The sequence below is a fragment of the Hirundo rustica genome, chromosome 6 (genome assembly GCF_015227805.2).
Source record: "Hirundo rustica isolate bHirRus1 chromosome 6, bHirRus1.pri.v3, whole genome shotgun sequence".
NCBI classification, from domain to species: Eukaryota; Metazoa; Chordata; class Aves; order Passeriformes; family Hirundinidae; genus Hirundo; species Hirundo rustica.
The window spans coordinates 57677832-57697341 of record NC_053455.1 but is presented as its reverse complement, the minus strand read 5'-3'; the positions used below and the strand labels follow the sequence as shown (position 1 = coordinate 57697341).

Sequence of the window (19510 nt, the reverse complement as noted above, 5' to 3'; positions counted from 1 at the left end):
AAAATTGAGTAAAGAAGCAGGGAAATCTGTCGTGGAAACAATCACTTACACTGACACTTTCCACATAGGTATGTGAAATTGCACATATTAACTTGCCCCCTCGAAGCAACAGGATGGGTTTTTCTCTGATTTTTCCCAACTGTCCCTACCCCAGTAATCTGAGCTATGATCGCTTCTCCCAGCTTCCTCTCTCAACTCTGCCCCAGAAACCAAATGCAAATCTCTGCTCCCTGACTTGTGCCTTAATCACGTGATCACCTTCCTTCCCAGAAGCAGTAAAATAAAATCTCCAGGCATGTTAAAAATCACCACGTTAGAAGAGCTCTAATCCAATGATTTTAAGGGTTGGTCAAAATTGGTATATGAGATAGATAGATAGATAGATAGATAGATAGATAGATAGATAGATAGATAGATAGATGTTGCAAACTATTTATAACTTTTCATTTCTTTTGAATCTACAGCCATTTTACACACTGAAGGCTTTCCCACAAGGGGAGTGGTAAATCCTCTAAAGCATCACTTCAAAAGTTTTTCTTACATCGCAGTATCTGTGAACACTCTCTGCTGAAACACTAATTCACTATTTCCCACAGGACACAGCCACAGGGACTCACAACACATTTCAATGCCTTCAACAGCAGCAGCATTCCACAGGGAACCATTCTCCAATTTCCAAGCCATGGCTCTTACAAAGATGGACTAAGCCAAGGCAAACTGGCCTTTTTATATTAGTACCAACTGATCCTCCCATAAAATGTGCACATTTAAAATCAGAGGAGAAATTAGAGCAATTATCTTTTGCAGTTTGTCTAAAGAGGGCTATGAGTTCAAGAAAGTCTACTTTATTAAAACTGGGGAGAGATATTGAACAGACTGGATTTTCCCCTATTTTTTTTCACTCTGTTTGCCAGTGAGTAAAGCCTTCTCTAAAAGACTTTGTGAATAAAGGTGTAAACGCAAGCCGAGGAGACTGCGCATTTATGACTTTGACTTCTCTGGAGCCAAGATTTCACCCAGTCTTCACAGTTGTGACATTTCGTGCTCAGTCTGGCCTATTCCAGCAGAACACTCAGTCTGTGCTCGTGGCAATTATGCCTTGTTTGCATCACACCACGACACGCGTGCTACGGGAGTTTCACACGCCGCAGTGTACCACGGTTTATTTTAAACGTTCCCCCAGTTCCCCCAGTGAACCTCATGGCATGGCAGCAGAATGAAATACAATGGGATCTGGCAGGCTGTGTCATAAAAAACAGGCAAAATAAACATTAGCATTTTGTAGGGTTTTTTCCTAAATATTCTAAAGTAAAACAGAAAATACTTTGCTGAGCCTGAAAAACCAAAGGATTTGCAGATGCGGTCAAGCTAGGCAGTTTTCAAACACACGTTCTTCCTTACCCAGCAAAGCTTTCCCCCTTCTTTGCCCAGTGACATTTCCATGGGGCCAGCAAAGGGCAGCTACAGCGTAAAACATTCAGAGATAACCTGGGCACTCAAAAGGCTGAGATGTTCAAATCCTCACCTAATGACAGCTTTTCCCTCTCCCAAGTAAACTACTACATCTCCTCAGGGCCCCCCCACCTTCATCCAGACACAGAGGGTGGGGGCCAGGATCTCCCTCTGGAAGCCTTCAAAGGCACACAGCTCTCTCCTACTGGCAACTACAGACTTTCATGGCTACGACTGGCTGACCATGCACCAAAAATCCTGCAACAATTTCAGTACACAGCCCTCTTAATCTGGCTCCCATCTTCCAAGCTTCCCTCGCATACGCAAGATACAAATTGAATTGTTAAAACAAATATCGGCACGAATTCCGTGGTAATGAGAATCATGTCTCTTCCATGCTTTTAATACTAACCCCTGAGCTTAATTATTATATTTAGTGTCTAGGGCAGCAACACTTCCTACTCAGCACCTGTCATGGGTCCAGCAATTAATTGCATACCACTGACCTTCACAGAACTCCATGGAAATTTTATTACTGTACAGCTCAATTGCAGTCGTACAACAGTGCCCCAGAACTATGTCTTATTACAAAAAAATCATGTGCTTACAAAAGGGGTAGTTGAGCCAACTGAACTATTTATAATTTGTGAGAATAAAAAACGTTTCACAAGGTTTGCAACATACATACACAAAAAAAATATTTGCAGGCTTAATACAAGACAAATGTTACCGAGATTCGCGTTATAGACAAAAGTGGAATGGAAAATATTCCCCGAAGTCATAATGGCAGGGTTATGCAGTATGCTATTTAAAAGCTATTCACCAGTGTCTTCGTCCTGTTAGCCAGAACTCTATGGTAGAAATTCAATTGGAGAAAGTCAATTAATCGAAATTGTGGTTCCACAACGGAGGGACTGGATGCGTAAGATGAAGCAGCGAAAGGAAAGGACTACACGTGCACACCCAACTCAGTACCAGGCCTGGGTTTGCCACCTTGGAGTTACCTCTCTGCCAGTTTGCTGCTTTGAGGGGGCTACATCCTACTTATGTCATGCTGCTGTGGCTTAACCCCAGCTGACAAATCCAAAAGACAGCCCCACACCAATATGATAAAGAAAATTAACTCCAGCCCAGCCAAGAGCAGCACATCTGCCTTACCCTCTTCTAGGAAAAAGCTGCAGCTCAGCACATTTCTTCTGAGCTCAAGAGTCTCCTTGCTCCTTTCCAAACCAAAGGGTTCACAAAATAAATAATTGTTGCATGACTACTCTAATTTCAAACTGGCATGCTAATGTAAGAGCTAATGGAAGTCAGGGCAAGAAGACTTTCTCCCTGGTTTCAAGGGCGGCATCCAGGATGAAATAACTCGTCACGCCCCGAATTCCAATGCTAGCTTCCAAGTTCCCAGGCTCGAGTGACCCAGCAGGACACAGCCACAAACCTCCAGGCTCAGGCACCTGCACCTGCTGCAGACTCAGGGAGGGAAAGGGATGGTGCAGGAGGCGTCTCCGGCTTTGTTGAAGGCGCACACGTTCAAGAGCTGCTGTTTTTATAGCTGGCACCATCCTTGTGCACTTCCAAGGCATTACCCAAATTTCCTGCTGGAGGGATTGATAGGCAGCAGGCTGGCAACACGCCCACGTGCATGGTGAGGCAAAACACCCATCTCCTGATGTCAAAACCCAAAGAGCACCAAGAGATAACCATGGAGCAAACTGGAGGTCACTGCCAAGGCATTGTGCCGTCTTCTAATGGAAGCGTGAGATCTCACTGAATTTGCATCTCCCAAACTCCTTGTTTGATTTCCCCCAAGCAGTGAAAAAACGCTTCCCACCATGACAAATTCCTCACATCTCAGGCAATGAGTTTAATTTCACCAAAATGCAGTCACATCTTTTTTGGTTAAAGATTTGTAATCTCTTCTGCCAGCAAGATTACCCAGCAAACAAAGCTCATCAGCAATGCTTTGCTTTGAAGGATGGCCTACACATGGAGTGGATGATATCTGCAAGGCAACTCTGGGCTCTCTGATGGCTGAGATTTTGTTGTGAGGGTTGTTTTTTGTTGGGTTGTTTTTTTGGTTTTTTTTTCCTAAGAAGTTCATTAAAATTTTTCAGTTGATATAATAGATTCTTCCATCTCTTCAATACAGCAGAGGAAATGAAGTGAAACTAGCTTCATTGTGAGGAAAAAGTGATTTCATGATTTAATTCACTTTGCTCCCTAATCACAAATGCTCAAAGAGAGCACAAGCTAGGAAGGAAGGTGTGAAGCGATGTTGCAACCTATCACCCACAATTAAAAATCTCCTTTCCTGAAGGAACCTGGCTTGCAAACCAGAGTGGAGCACACGTGGTAGTGAGATTACTGAGAAGTTGTGGGCAAGGCTATGGCTTAGAGGCGACAATCCTGCTCTGTCTGAGACTAACCCCTAAATTCCCGTTGATTTTGCTGACACCTTGGCTTAGATATTCTTGAGGCCTGATCGCAGAGCACATTAATGCACAGAGAGGTGCCTACAATGACTTGCTATACAGCCTGACCTAAAAAAGAAGTCACAAAATGAATGCAAAGATGACAGACAAGCCTCCCCTCTCCCAGCCAGGAAAGCTTTTATTGCCACCTCTTCAACACTTTCACTCCTGCCAGAAGTCCCCTCTGCCTGCCTGGCCCCTCCAGCTGTCCAAAGTGTCTCCTCCAGACAGCACTGCTGAGCAGGCAGAGCATGGATTAAACAGTATTACGTGTTCTTTCTGTCATTTTGTTTCCAGTAATTTAGGAAATCATTTTTCTCATTGTGGATATTTTTAAATAAGGCAAGGGAGAAGTTACAGAGAAAAAAAAAATAGAAAATCTCCAAGGTCAGAATATATCAGAAACTTGACAATACTTAATGTGTCTTTGGGACCATGAATATGTACAGAAACACACACACAATTAAAGTCAAGTATTTCAGAGGAGGTTTAAAAAAAATAAAGCATGTTCAACAGGAAGTTTGCTTAATGTAGGATTTAAGCAAGGCTCTTCCATTTGCATAGATCACTTACAGCAACAGCAATTCATTAAATTCTCCCATAAAATCGTGCTATATTTTGTCTAAAGCGACACATTCCTTGCAGATCACAGTGCCTTTCTCATGCTCTTAATAAGATAATCTGTTACATGAGGCTTACAAATCCATTTAAATTGATTTTAATTAATGAATCAATCACTAGCCACTGATGACTTGGTCTACAGAAAGCAAGCAATTCAAAGCCCCAGGCTTCTAATCCAAAACCAAAATCCACATTAGAGCAACAGGACATCTCTCTGATCGATAGCAACACAAAGATGTTCAGTTCATACACATTTAGTGTATGAACTTGATCAAAATGTATCTCCAGATCTTACGCATTACAATTCCCAAATTCAGGACTGTTCGACTAGAAAAGCAATATTAATTCATTTACATTTCTTTGCAAGGGGGAAAAAAATTAAATCAAGCACAACTGTAACCTGTTTCTGAACTTCAGATGCTTATTCCACTTGAAGGTTTTCCCCTTTGTTCTTAAACAATCTGTTGTTTAACATTCATTAACAGAAAATTGCATTTATTGTGATCACAAACAGGAACAATGCCTTTTACATTTGCTTTGATGCCACTGCTATTCTCCAGTGCCCCAGCGCACACGGCTCCCCTCAAACGGAAAACAGGAAAGAAGCGAGATTTCTGTCCCAAAACCCGGCAAGCAGAAGCAGCGGGAAGAACATCCTTGTTATTGTAGCGAGTTAATTATTATAATTATTGTTATTACAAGGAGTTAATTACAATGCAGCGAGTGAAATCCACCATGGGCGGTGTGATGCCCGACACTGCCATAATCCCTGGAGCGGCGGCATCTGGCTGCCCGTGGTGGCACAGGGGACACACCTGACTGAGGGAGGCTTCTCCTCCTGCGTGCACAAACAGCTGGGGCTCCAGCGCAGCAGCTGGGACTCAGGCACCGCTTGGACCAGCCCAGAGAAAGGAAGGAATGGTGGAGAACGGCACTTGGAGATCACTGTAAACTACCTGCACCAGAGAAGCTGAGGCTGAGAATTGCAATCATGGAGCACTTACGCTGGTTTTGATTTCTTTAAAAGCTCTCTGCGCCTTTTTGGCCCATTAGCATCCCTTTAAATATTCTGAGAGAAATCCTGATCCCTCAGATTCAACAAAGCAACCTGCTTGGATGCTCACTGTCATGCCTAAAGTCCCCGTTCTGCCTGTTGAAATGAAGAGCTTGGTATTTGTTTTCAACCAATACTGAATATACAAGTTTAACTAACCCTGTCAGAAGTAGACTTTCTCTTTTTTAAATGTAGTACCTACTAATCTGTTGATCTCAATGCTCTTATTCTTCTTGGTTTGTTAAAAACAAATGATGTTTTGGAGGGAAGAATGAAAAGAATAATTAAAGAAGGTGGGTTTGGCCTTGATGTGCTGCTAATTAATTTGAGTAAAATTAACCAAATAATAAGTACAAGATACCAAGCTATCTTTCATAATATTTAAGAAAAGCATAAAGGGTTGAACACTTTCCAGGTGTAAACACATTAAGATCAACGTTGTACCAAGCCTGAATCGGGCCCCGTTAGCTCCAAAAGGTAAATAATTCATCCCCTGGCACAGATGTCAGAGCATACAGGCACTCCAAGTTTAAAGGAGAGATTCTGCAGCCAGCAATGCTCCACTGACACAGAGACAATCAATGTGTCCTTGATTATGAGGAGGCAAACAGTTTTCACTGAAAAAAAAAAAAAAAGGGGAAAAAAAAAAAAAAAAAAGAGGGAGACTGAAAAACAAATCATGTGTTTTTATTTTCAAAGTTCCAAGTTTGGGTTGGGTTTTTTTCAAGCCCTTTTGGAGCATTGAAACAGAATAAAAATAGCTTGTTGCACAAGCATAAAACAAAGTATTGGCTAAATAAACATTTTAAATTTACTCCTATGTGCTCAGTTCTCACTCCCATTAGTCCTCAGGAGTCGGATGATTTCACAAAGATATCTTCCTGTTTTCTGGAAAACTGATTAGATGGGTTTTGTCCAAGAATTGTGCCATAACGTGTTCCCTTTATTCCACACGCTGAATGCGACTGCTGGAAAATGTACTGCAGCACAGAACGCAGTATATGCCAATGCATCCTGACATTCAAATCAAGACCACAAATTATAAACAGTTTCAGCAAATTGACTCGAGTGCCTTTGTTCCTCAGACATACATCTTCCTATTGCTTACAAAAGCAGCATATACTAACCACGAGCGCTGCTATAGCCAGTACTGGGAAAGGAAGTTATTGAAGCCTGGATTTCCTGCTTTCAGCCCAAGCCAAGAACTGTGAGGCTTGTAGTGGTTTCAGGAACTGACTCATCTAATGATTCATGGATAAGATACTGGTTTTAATATATTTCTGATCATGAGACCCAAACTTCAAAACCAGTGATGCTTAGTTTTTATTTTGAAAGTTAAAAAAATAAAGAAGCACATAAATCAGGCAAACGAATATTGTCATGGGACAAACGGGCTGATAATTATTAATGTGTTTTACAGTGAACTCTGTTTAAAAAAAAAATAAAATATGGTGTGTTAAGCATCCTGGAAATTCATTTCAAGAGAATGTTGACATTGAATTAAAAATCCACTGTCAAAAACGTGAGCACTTTCACTGCGGTCCTGATAGAGCTGAAATTCAAGGGGAGAGCAGCTGGGATATCAATGCATTTTTAAAGATACCCTTAGGTAACAGGTATGACTGCTACACCCCAGTCAATGAACCCTAGAGCTCCCACTGTCAATGCACCTGAGCTTCTTTAGCTGTGGACAGAAAGCATCATCAAAGATTGGCTGGTCACAAACACCCAGGGAAGTTTTGTTTCAGGAGTGACTGAAACTGCCAAGGTCAATGGTAAAGCAATGACTAATGCTGGATTTGAAGTATTCTCACACACACGCCCCCCTGCATTTTGTGTTAATTCAGAATTCAAGCCCAGCCGTTTTTATGCACCGAGTTCTTCCAGAGGAAAGCAAAGCATGCCTTCCAGAGCATCAAAACCCTTTTTGCCCACAACACAAATCTCATCAGTATGCTGTAACTTGAACTGCCAGGCTCTTGCACCTAAAAAATAGCCGGTGATGGAAGCTGAATTCTGCCAGGCTCATGTATGGAAAAGTACTGGTTTACTTTTTAATTTCTGAACTGCAAGCTGCAGCCACTCACACCCTCGGTGCAGCACGGTGGGGGACAGAGGGGGACCTCAGCGTTTCTATATTTCACCCTGTGCGCGACCAGCACAGGGAAAAAAAGAAAAAGAAAACAAAATGCATCTCGCTCGGAGGAAAAGAAAAAAGAAAAGCAAAGGAAAAAAAAAAAACCAACCAAAAAACCCCCCAGCAGTTAAAACACTTGACAAGAAAAGGCCAAAGTGCGCTCTGTGGCTGGCAGTCATTTTATGGCTATAGTCCTACAGCAGATTTACTTAGATGACGTCAGTGGCTCCAATCCAGCTTTTCTTTGGTAGCATTTACCACTTGCCTCTTGAAGCCTCCACTATGCTACAGAGCAGTAGACCATAATCAAAATTCCCTTTGTGAAATAGAGTTTACCTCAGGGCACAGAGGCATTGCGAGCTGAATTGCAGGCTCTTCACCCTGTACTGCATGCCCAGAAATAAATAACCTACAATACTGTACTCTCCTTAATACAGAAGAACCATTAAAAGCAGCCTGCTACCTAAAAAAGGGCTCTTTAATTTGTTTCCAAAATCTCAGAAGCCAGAATATTAGTTAATTTTCCAAGCAACCGAGAATGATAATAATTCTACTACCCTTTGGACTTCTTCGTATTGTTTTTAGAGATTTTGGACGATAAAGCTATTTATGGGTCACTGTTATACCAGCAAAAATTTATTACCAATGCTAGAGGCTAAAGTGGATCTGTATAGGAAGCTGCATGTTTAAAACTGCCTTCCAAATGTGCCCCTTCAGCTGCTTATCTACAGCTGCTCAGTAAGCATATAGTAAAAATGCCAAGAAGCAGAGCAAGAAATTACTGTGCATAAGTAATAGTCAATTCAGTGAGCAAAACGCACATTACTTGGAGCAGGGCATCTCCTATCACAAAGCAGTGGCTGAAACCAATGGGACACCAGTAAAGCCAAGTCGAGGAGACACCAAACAAACTAAAACTTCACAGGCTCTGAAGTTTAATCAAAATAACCCCCAGAGGCCATACGGAAAAATGTGTCCTACGGTACCAAATAAACATAGATTGGTTATGTTTTAGCAGACCCATCAATCCGAAGACAGCCAAGCTCATTATGGGTGGTGACTAGATACATTAGTGAACTGAAAATTGCCTCTCACAGTTAAGCACTTAGAAATAACTCACAGGGAAGATGCACGCACGCCTCAGAGAGCTGGAAGACTCAACACCCCTCCTTTCCCAGGGCCTTTGCTTACCTTGCCCCTCATCACACCAGGATGAGAGATCACAGGTCTAACCTGCAACGAGCCAGAAGCCAAAAAATGCTACTGTCACCGAGCTGCATGAGTCACACCGTGGAGCTGAACTCTAAATCCGAATTTAAAACAGATTTAAAATTCGGGGGCAATCCCCCCCAAACCTGCTCGAAGCAGACAGACACATGCATTTCATGTCCCTGCAGAGAAACCAGAAGCCCTCAAATGCCAAGCCAAGGGCAAGGAGCCTTTCTCGTTTTCTGCAGGTGCCAACATCAGCTGAGGCAGAGCAGCAGGGTGGGAGCACCACCTCTCACTTCAGTGCCCACCCAACTGGCCCCTGGGTGCTTTGTTCAGCTCCTGCCTTTTTCCAGGCAGTTCCTCTGGGTGGACTTCAATGAAGTGGGACAGAATACCACTGCTCAAATTGCTCACATTTCTCTGCTTCAAACGGACAGGAGAAAAACTTACTTCTCTTTGACCTCTTCTCATTGCTAAAAAAAAAAGTGGTGTCAGCAAACGGATTCAGAAGGTGATTGCAAATTTCTTTGAGAGAGAACCTCAGTCCTTTCCTTGGTCATCGAGGACCTGGACACGAAAGGCACAGCAAGCACAAGTGGCCTTTTCAATACCCAGGGCAAGGAAGGGCTGGGAGCAGCAGGAAAGGGACCCCAGAGTGCCACCACGTCCCTGAGCAGCAGCAGAGGACACTGCTGGGGTAAGGAGGACCTGGCGAGATGGATTGCAAAAGGAGGGAAACAAACAAACAAAAAACCCCACAGGGATCCAAAGGTAGGAGATGTGCTGCCCCAAGAGCAGGTCTGAATTGCCGAGGAAAGAGGAGGGTCCAGGCAGCCAGGGACAGCTGTGGTGCCCTGCAAGGAGCAGCCAGACCGAGCCCGTGGGGCAGGAGACAGAGGAATGTGCTGCAAGGTCAGAGAGCAGCACAGGCACATCCAGCCCTAAGGACACCATGGAGGCACTGAATGGAAGACTGTATTTATGGCTGGAAACTTCTCCTGCAACAGAGTAATTACTCCCAAAGGAAGACAGGGCTAGGGGGAAGACAAGGGACTGCCACTGACTCTTCCAGTCTTCTCCAAAGCTTTCAGTTGATAGCGGAAAAAGCAGGAAGAAAAAAAAAAAAAAAAAAAAAAAAAAAGGATCAGCTGACAGCAGATATAGGGACATGACTGTTTTTAAAGGTTAATTTTTTGAAAGAATGAAGGTAAAACCAGGGATGTGAAAAATGAAACTGTTTCGAGAGTTTTGCCTTTTAACTGTAAATCAGCTTTAGGGGGGAAAAAAAAAAAAAAAAAAAAAAGCTGCACTAATATTGGTGATAGATTAAGTGCGAATAAAATTTCCTTTCTCCCATTAATTATTGTCCCAGGTCACCATATTTTTTTTTTCAATTGAGATGCACATAACGGAAGCTTTAATCCCCTAAACCTCTATGAATTTACCTTTTCTTCCAAAGCCTGTTCTGACATTTTCTCCCCTCAAAACCAAAATGTCATTCCTGAATTATAATCTCCCAACAGCAAGACAACCACGTTAAAAAAAAAAAAAAACAAAAACAACAAAAAAACCCAAAAAACCACACCATGCCAGCTAATTCCAAAAATAAGCACCGCTGTTCACAGCACCATGAGGTGAATGAATGGTGAGAGATTCCACCAAGGGAATAATTGTGATGTTGTGATGTCTCTAATGTTAAGGAATAATTTGGCACCAGAAGTACCCAAGGCCATACTGGTTGGCGATTCAAACACGAAGCATATCAAAACACCACTGATAAGCTAAATTAACAGATAGCTTATCTGAAGCATATACTGGCCATATGGTGCCACAACTTCTGTTGCCTGTTGCTGGCATAACAATAGGCTACTGCAGTCTTAGACTGGAAGCACTATTTGACAAACTGTCAACAGCATTTTTTTTTTTTTTTTTTTTTTTTTTTTTTTTCCTGCAGAGCTCTAGGGCAATGGCACACTCGGCTATTTGCATTTTTTTTTTTTTTTTTTTTTTTTAACAGGTGAACAAAGAGTAAACCAGATGTCGACTTTAGAAATCGAGCTGTCTGGATCAGGAGATTTAACAGAGGCAGGCATACTGCTACAGCTCAAATCTAGACAATGAGCTTTTCTAAAAACACTCTGGCCTAGGGGAGTGGCTATTTAAAACACTTGGCTTCTTTTATTTCAGCACTATGGAAGTGAATTCTACTCTTAAGTGCCAGCTCAAATGAAGTCATTTTGTTTCACTGGGGCTTTCTTTGCATTTCAGAAATGTAGCATGTACTGTAGTAACGGAAGAGACGAAAAAAATGGAGGGGGGGAGTGTGCGATGTGGAAACCAGCAATTTGATCACATACAAAAAAAAAAAAAAAATCTTTGAAAGGACGATTCAAAGCAAGTTACATGAAATTTACTTTCCCCCTCGTAAAATTAAAAAAAAAAAAAAAAGAAAGAAAAGAAAAGAAAACAAACAAATCAACACAACCAAAACAAAACTAACAACAAAAAAATAAAACCCAAACCACTTCTGAGTGCTTTGGAAAGATCTGATATTTACAAGCCCCTCAAGCTCCACAAAGACAAGCAAAACTGACCAGCAAAGACCATTTCCAAAGGGACTTGAATATGTAACAGGAACACATTGATACCAAAAGTGTCGTGAAAGTTGTCGTCCTGCTTTATTTAAAAAAATAATTCTTGCTGTTTGAGAAGAGAAAAAAAAAAATCTTTTCCTAACAACACAGTGATCTACTCAGCCATTTCAAAAATTGACAAAATAAAAACTACTGTCAATCAATATATAGTAGGTCTGTCTATGAGATTCAGTTATGAAAATTTGCTTTTAGTTGTGTTCTGTAGGAGTGTGAAAGACATAATGAGAAAAATAGATAACTTTCTGTTCTAATATTCTGTTCTGCTTTGATAGGCCGTTATGGGAACATATTTATTTTCTGATTTATACCCAGCTAAGTATGTAGCATTTTTAGATTGTCTTTTCAAATTGTTCTTGAACATTCTCAGTTTAAAAAAAAAAAGCAACTCCTTTCATGTTAAGTTGAGATTGCACTTGAACTCTTTCCAAAAGCCAGAGCTGTACTGAATTATGATAATTAGAAAGCTGTGCGCATAAAAGGCAGCACAGTTGATGCATTTAAAAAAGTTCATGCCAGAGAATATAAGTTCAATATGTTCTCACATAATTAACATTTCCCATCATTAGCAGCAGTTTTCAGTTCATGTATCTGTAAAAACAACAGCACTCGTCATTGTTTTAGATTCCCAGTCAATAGCATTTTAATAGTTTTACACATAATCCCAAACTTTCCTTCCCTTCCCCCTCCCCGCACATGGAGATTTCACATTCTACCTCCTGGCCTGCTAGCAAATAAACTTGGATTCTGTGCTCGTGTGCTCCTGCTGCCACACAGACCGGCTCTGACCCCGAAGTTTAGGGAAAACCTAACAAGAGCCAGAAATCCAGGAGGGCCGTCGCAAAGGTCCGGCAGGATGCTGGGGGAATAATCACATTGTTCCAGTAAACAATGAGCAGAAGACAAAGAACAAGAAGTTGTAGGTGATACCTCGGGCTGGACGGGAGCCAAACTAAAACAGGCTGCCTCTGACAAGGCAGGCACAGGCTGGAGGGACCAGGAAATGGGGTCACAGCCCTGCGCCAAGCGGGCAAGCAACTGCAAACCCTTCCCACACCCCGCGGATTTCCATCGCGTCCCGGGCGTACGCGCGAAAATTCACCCGACAAACGAGGGCGTGCAGCACACGATGGGTCACTCTGCGAGACTTCCTGGGTAGAATAACTCCCAGTTAGTCGATAGGAGACGGATTTTGACTTCAATCCCTGCGTTTTGAGATGAATATACTTCCGGTGGAACATTAATAACCTGATCCAGTGGTAAAAGTTGCTGAATCTGCATCAACACGGGCAGAAATTTCGGCTTCACCAATAACGAGATGAAACTCGCCGTGATCGCAGCGGAATCGGGACTTCACACAAAGTTTGTTGTATGAAATCAGAAAACACTTTATGTGACAGATCTGAGGAGCAGATTTGAAGTCGCTGCCTTAAAGGACTTAAGTCTGCAACTTTTCACTCTCTTCTGTTTTGGACATGAGAAATCATTAAAACCAAACACAAAATTATTCCAGGAAATATTATTCCATCCTTGTTCCACTTGCAAAAGTCAAAAGGAGTTTTGTCCAAGAACAGAGAGCAAGATAGTCATAAAGTGGGAATAAATTGCAGAGATTTTTCTTTTAAAACTATATCTTCAGCACAGCTTAGAGGTGGCTTTACAATTAATAATGCCATTAATCTGTTCATATATCACAGGATGCAATTTAAATTATTCAGCACTTGAGCAAACTGCCACAAACCCTATAACAGCCCCTGCTTGCAGGGAGACTATTTACCTCCTAAAAGTTCTAAAATTTTGCTGAGATTCAAGCAATCCTTCAACAGCAAAGGACTGCAGTTTAGGAACGTAAAACGTCCCCGCTCGCGGCAAGCGCTAACGGCAAAGCGCAACACGGCGGCACAACAGAAATTGAACCTCGGATCCCAGAAAAAAGGAACACTTCTCTCATGGAAAGGTACCTACCCTCTGATGAGCTGGGGAACTTCACAGTAAGTTTTAAAGGGTCAGTTTTCGCCCTCATTACAGCCAATACCATCCAGCAACAGGCCGTGTGAAGTTGATGGAATTAACCTGAATTTAGAGCAGATTTCTATAAAGTCAGCCCTCACCTCATATTTGCACATGCTCTGAATAAGAGCCTGAATGAAGTGAATGATCAGCTGTTAATAGAAATTTGCCTTCAAGTCTTAGGCAGATTACAAGTTAAGCAGAACATAAGCCCCGAGGAGAAATTCGAAAAAGTATGTGTGTCAAATCAATATTCTTTTAAATCAAAGATGCCCTTCTTTAGACATCAAATATCACACTAACCATGCCCATAAAGCACATGCTGTAAATATCTTAGTATTTGATCCAGCAAATGTTTATTCCTATGAGTCATCCTGGTCACTTTAACCTGAGCAAGGGTTGGATCCAGCCAATAGTCTCTTCTTAAATAAATGGAATCACTGCAGAAAGACAGCTTTTAAACCACCTCTGGAGGGGTACAGGATTCATATTAATGACATGAAGAAATACCAGCTAGAATGAGTGATGCGTGCATAAATATATTTATATATATAGTATGTATCCAGTAAGAAACCATGTGGTCCTAACAGGTCTGAAGGTAACCTTCTCCCAAACACGCACATCCAGAACTGCACAGTAAATCTCCATGTTTTGGGAAAAGTCTTAGGCACCTTCTAATAAAATCAGATTATTTCAGGTTAAATTAAATTCTTCCAGCAGCGTAACCATCCAGTTTTACAGGCTGAAAACTGACAGCTGTATCATGATACATGACTGCATGATTTTTACCTTTCCCTTTTTTTTTTTTTTGAAACAAAAGATGCCAGTATTTCTCCACAGCTCCAGTTTTTATTCCTGTATTGCCCATACCATACCTTAAAAGTTAGCTTACAATATTATCACAAAGGCAGCTTAAACAGAAAGAAGGAAGAAATGTTTGGGTTGTTTTTTTTTTTTTTTTTTCCTCAGCATGTGACTCAACTGAACTTAACTTTTTCAGGCATGGACAAACAAAGCCCAGAAACCACTTTAACGATATCCAAAACCACTACAGCGTCCAGCAGCAGCAGCAACAACAAAAACCCACTGGCTCCAAGTGCCACCAAACAGGCTACACACATGCTCACACATCCCCATATGCTATCACTGCTCAGCTGGACGCTCACGGCCAGGGCTACTTCATAATTAAGTTTCTGGTGTTCTTTTCTAGCTGTTTAATTAAAACTCCTTTAAGCGCACTCTGCCTTTACTAAGACTCCCATCAAATCAACATTTCTCCTTTGCTTCAGTGCTCCTGTACACCCCACTCAGCACCGACTAGGAAACTGTGGAGAATGCAAAACCACAATTTGAGCCCCAAGAGCTGTTGTTTCAATCTCCTGGCTGAAAAGGCCGGCGATATTTACTTCACCAAAGCGGCGTACGCGGGATTGATGCTCAAAACACACCCAACGTGTTCAGCGATAAAGTACTTTCCAAAGGTATTTCTAGATTGGTGAGGAGAAAAATTGAAAGGCATCCTTTGCATACTCAACCTACCACAGCATCCAAAATTTCTGCTTGGTCAGCTGATAAAAACAGAATTATCCCTACCAGTACAGAAAGCGCTTTATGACCTAATTAAACACCAGTGCGGTGTGAAAAAGACGTGTCTTACCACAAAGATGAAAAAATAAACGCACCTCTAAAATGTCAACCCTTTGTGAAAATAATTCCAAAAAGTTGATTTCAAAAACTTGCAACTTCAGAACGGGATCCAAATATAAAATCATCAGCTTTGTGTTTCAAGAACATCCACTGTATTAATTTCTATATTTCTACTCCTAAATAAAGGAAGGGCTTGTGTGTATATAAAAATATATATATGTTCACATACAAACAAACATGCAAGCTTCCCTCCCACACCCAGAAGTAATTTAATATCCAGGTCTGTGTCATTTTTAATAGCACCATCTTACCATCAGTACAATCTAATATTCTGTAATGGTATTCCCCAACTATTTATAGAGGTAGAATACATCAGATGTTACAGACACACATTCCCAATCTAGGGTTGTAAGAAGAACCCGACACAATTTTAAATTAAGTCCTAATGTAATTATAATCATTTCTGTGTTCATATTCAATTGCAGGTAGCACTTAGTTATTTACATGAATTTTCCTGTTAGAGGCATTCCCACAGAGATTTCCATACTAGATGTGCTGCAGAATAACTGAGCACGCAGCCAGGCAGAGCAGCGTGTTTTATCCACACAGCTCCCAACTTTGCCACTACCCAGCTCCGTGAAACCGCTAACTGGCAATACTGCATTTCCAAACTTTATCAGCACGAAGAGAAAGCAAACACGCTCCTGCTAATGCAGGAATACAGCTGCATATGTACTTTTCCCTCCCTGAGGCTCTGCCATTTCGACTTACGTTTCTTATAAACGCTATTTTAAGTCAGAAAATACCAGCACAATCTGATGTTCCTTGGCCTTCCTCGCCTAGGAGGGAACAGTTAAAAAATCCTGGGAGCCATTTACATTCAGAGAGCGCAGGGCAGAACTGCTCCCTAACTTTCCAGCACTTCTGGAGGTCACTTTTCATTTCTTCATATCAAAGGCAGGCACTTGTTTCTAATAAGTTAACAACTCTCCTGAGAAACGTGGGTGGCTGGTATTTCATTGTTTCATAAATATTTTTATACTGGTAACGCCGTTCAACTTAAACCAGATTTCAGGAGGAGAAAAATCACGACCAGGACCGTGCTCAACAAGAGGCAGAGAGCGCAAACTTTTTTTTTTTTTTTCCCCTCGGTGAAAACAGAGATATACCTCCCCCCCACCCCCCTCCCCGCTTTATTTCGCCTCGCTGTTTTTGTTTGGTTGTGTGGAGGGGGCCGCTTTGCTTTAATTTGGGTACAAAAGGCGCACTGTATAAGTTTTCCCTCCCCCTTGGAAGTGTACTTCCTTTGAAAGCGCTCCTCCGCGAACAAAGGCTGCCACCGGCCCTCCGCACCAGCGCCGGGGACAGCTGTGCGACGGAGCTCTTCAAAACCTCGCCGAGAAAGAAACGGGGGGAAAAAACCCATCAAAAACACCGAAAACAAAACCCTGCCGTTCCTACCGAAAGGAAGTTTTCCAGGGACAATCTCCTCGGTGTTGCTGTAACTGCGACTTTGTCTTTTTTGGATACAATGTTTCTGCTGACTCCCGAAAATTTTCCACTTGAATGTGCAATTAACCAGCAGCAGCGGCGGCGGCAGCAGCAGCTCTGGAGAAGGAGAAGAAGCAGCGAAAAAGGGCATTCCTTCTTTCATCTTTTAGAGGAAAACAAGCGAGGGGAGGGCGGCAAAAGTGGGGGCAGCACGGCGAGCGGAGCTCCCTCCGCTCCAGGCCGGGCGGCCCGGGGATGGCTGCTGAGCGCTGCGAGCCTCTGCGCCCAGCCCGGGGCTGCTCCCGGCGTGCTCGCTTCCCCGCGGGGAAAAAAAAAAAACAAAAACCCAACAACCAAAAAAAAAAAAAAAAAAACAAACCCCAACCCGACAACAAAAAATGTGAAAAATGCCGAGGATCGGTGCGCGCCTGTAGGAGGGGGGAGAGCCTCTGTGTGTGTGTGTGTGTGTGTGTGTGTGAGAGTGAGTGCGAGCGGCGTGTGAGCGCGCCCGGTGCCGGGCGGTGACTCAGGCCACTGAGTGCGAGCGGGGGAGCGGAGCGGAGCGGGGCGGGCGGCAGCGCCTGTTGCAGCTCCGGCCGCGGCCCGCAGCGCCGCAACTCCGCGGCGAGCAACTTCTCCCCCCCCGCCGCGGCCCCCGGCCCGCCTGCCCCGGCACCTGCGGGGGCGCCGGGCCCCCACCCCGGGCCGCCCCCGGCCGGGACGGGCCCCCCGCCCCGCCGCACGGAGCGGCGTGCGCGCCCCGGCCCCTCTTACCTCCGCGCCGCGGCCCCCTCCGCGCACCGCCAGCGCGCCGCGCTCCGACGGCAAAACTTCGCCCGCCGCCCCCGGGCCGCCCCGGCTATTTATGGCCCCGCGCCTATTTTTAATCCGCCGCTCGGCTATTTATACCGCGGCCGTAGGTTGCCGCGGGCCGGCGGACGGAGCCCTCGGAGGATGAGTTGCTGCCCGGCCGGCGGCGGGGCGGGCCGGGCTCCCGGCCGGGCTGCGCGGCGCCAGCGATGCGAGGAATGCGCGGAATGAGGGGAGGAATGAAATGAACGCGGGAGCGGGGCGGCCGCGGGGCGGAGCGCGGCCCGCCGCCCCCAGCGGCCGCGGGCGGGCGGGCGGGGCCGCGGGCGGAGCCTCCGCGCCGCGCTGACCTCATAGGGGAGCCCGCGGGAGGGGGCACCGGGCACCGGGACCGCCGCGCCGGGCACCGGCGGCACCGCGGGGCGAGGCCGTCCCGCGATGGAGCGCCGGCCGGGTCCGCGACGGGGCGTGCGGCGCTGTGAAACGGAGTTCCAAGGGATGCGCCGGGTGGGGGTCTGCCCTGGGGTCCGGCTGGCCCGGGAAGCTCAGCGTACACGCGCTCGCATCCAAGCCCCGGGTGCCCCGCGAAGCCCTGTGCAAGCCCGCACCGGTCGCTCGGAGATGCGGATCTGCGTCCAAAAGGCACAACAGGGTCCCGCAGCATGGGATGTGAAGAGATCGCACCCCAAATCGACACGGACGCGGCGTGGGCCAGGGGTCCAGTCTTCGCCCTCAGTCCAGATCCTGACCTTTCTCACAAAACTGTCCCCGGATCCAGATTTCTCAACGCCAGTTTTGCACCATTCCAATCGAGTGAGCCCGAGCGCCGCTGGACTATCTGTACCCTTCTTGTCTTGTGCAACCCATCCCCCAGAAACGCTCCCCAAGCAGCATCACAGGCGCGTCTCCTTCAGTTAACAAACCGCTACCTTATGGAAATAATTGCAGGGAAGGCACAGCTGTTGTGCTCGTGAAAATTCATATTTGCATAAGCAAAACGGATAACTGGACACCTTGGTGTTTGTGAAATAAATTGCCTACTTTGATGTGCAAACACACACTTCTACCCACCTTTGAAAGTTTGCCCAGCAGGGCCGTCGCGCTCGGAGCGATCACAAAAATCACGCTATGGCCTCAGAAGAACGATGTGTCGGCGTCACCAGGCAGCATTCACGTGTTCACGTCGCACGTAAGTCCATGACATGCTGGTGGAATCCCCAATAAATGCCCTGCATATTAATTTTTTGCAACATCGAGAAGGGATGCCTGGCGTGTGTCATTGTGTGAACACCAGGAACAGGCTTGTCCCGGTGCTTTCCCAGTACCCATCCTGTGAGACAGCCATGCTGCTAACAAACATCCTTGCAGCCCGTGACTGACCCCAGAGCCTCTTGAAAAGGAGCCACTTGAAGCTCACATTGCAGTTTACAGGGAGGCTGCAGCTGGTTTTTTTACCTTTGTAGAGCAGGCACGGAGTGTGTATGGCAGGCAGAAGGTGCAGGGTTCCCGCTGGTCACACGCATGACACTGACTGAAACCTGCTCAAGCAACCCTGCAGAAGAGCGTGCAACAAGCAACAATGTCAAACCAAGCCAAAGTCTGAGCAGGTCATGGTTAAAGGACTGTGAGAATGCAAAGCCGAACGTATTTTAGGATATTTTTTTTCCCCCCACACCGTTTCACACTGGCTGAAACATTTCTTCCCCAAAACAGGCTACGAGAAACCCCTTCACACATGCAAAATTTCTCTCTGACTCCTTCTTTCCAAATAGCTCTGGTAATATAGTCTAATAAGTGTCTGAGTGCCTGCACAATTGGTAAAATCCAATCACTTTGCAGATGTCTGCACAAAAGCCATAGTCTCCTGAGTGCACTTAAAGATTACCAACTCTTTTCCAAAGCTGGAACAGAAAAATGGGACAAAGCATTGCCCCCTAACACCTATAACATA

At 44.6% G+C, this 19510-nt stretch overlaps 1 protein-coding gene across 5 annotated transcripts in view; it reads right to left on the bottom strand.

Moving 5' to 3' along the window:
• The window catches only part of TEAD1 (TEA domain transcription factor 1), a 154013-nt gene extending 136438 nt beyond the window's left edge, over positions 1-17575 (bottom strand). For 3 of the 5 annotated variants that reach the window (XM_058420871.1, XM_058420873.1, XM_058420874.1), the window contains exon 1: positions 16720-16848. The gene's annotated coding sequence lies outside the window, so the exon portion shown is untranslated. Of the gene's footprint in view, positions 1-16719; positions 16867-17523 lie in introns of those variants that run through there. The other 2 variants (XM_058420876.1, XM_058420877.1) reach the window with 1 other exon arrangement.
• Between the last annotated feature and the right edge of the window lie 1935 nt (positions 17576-19510).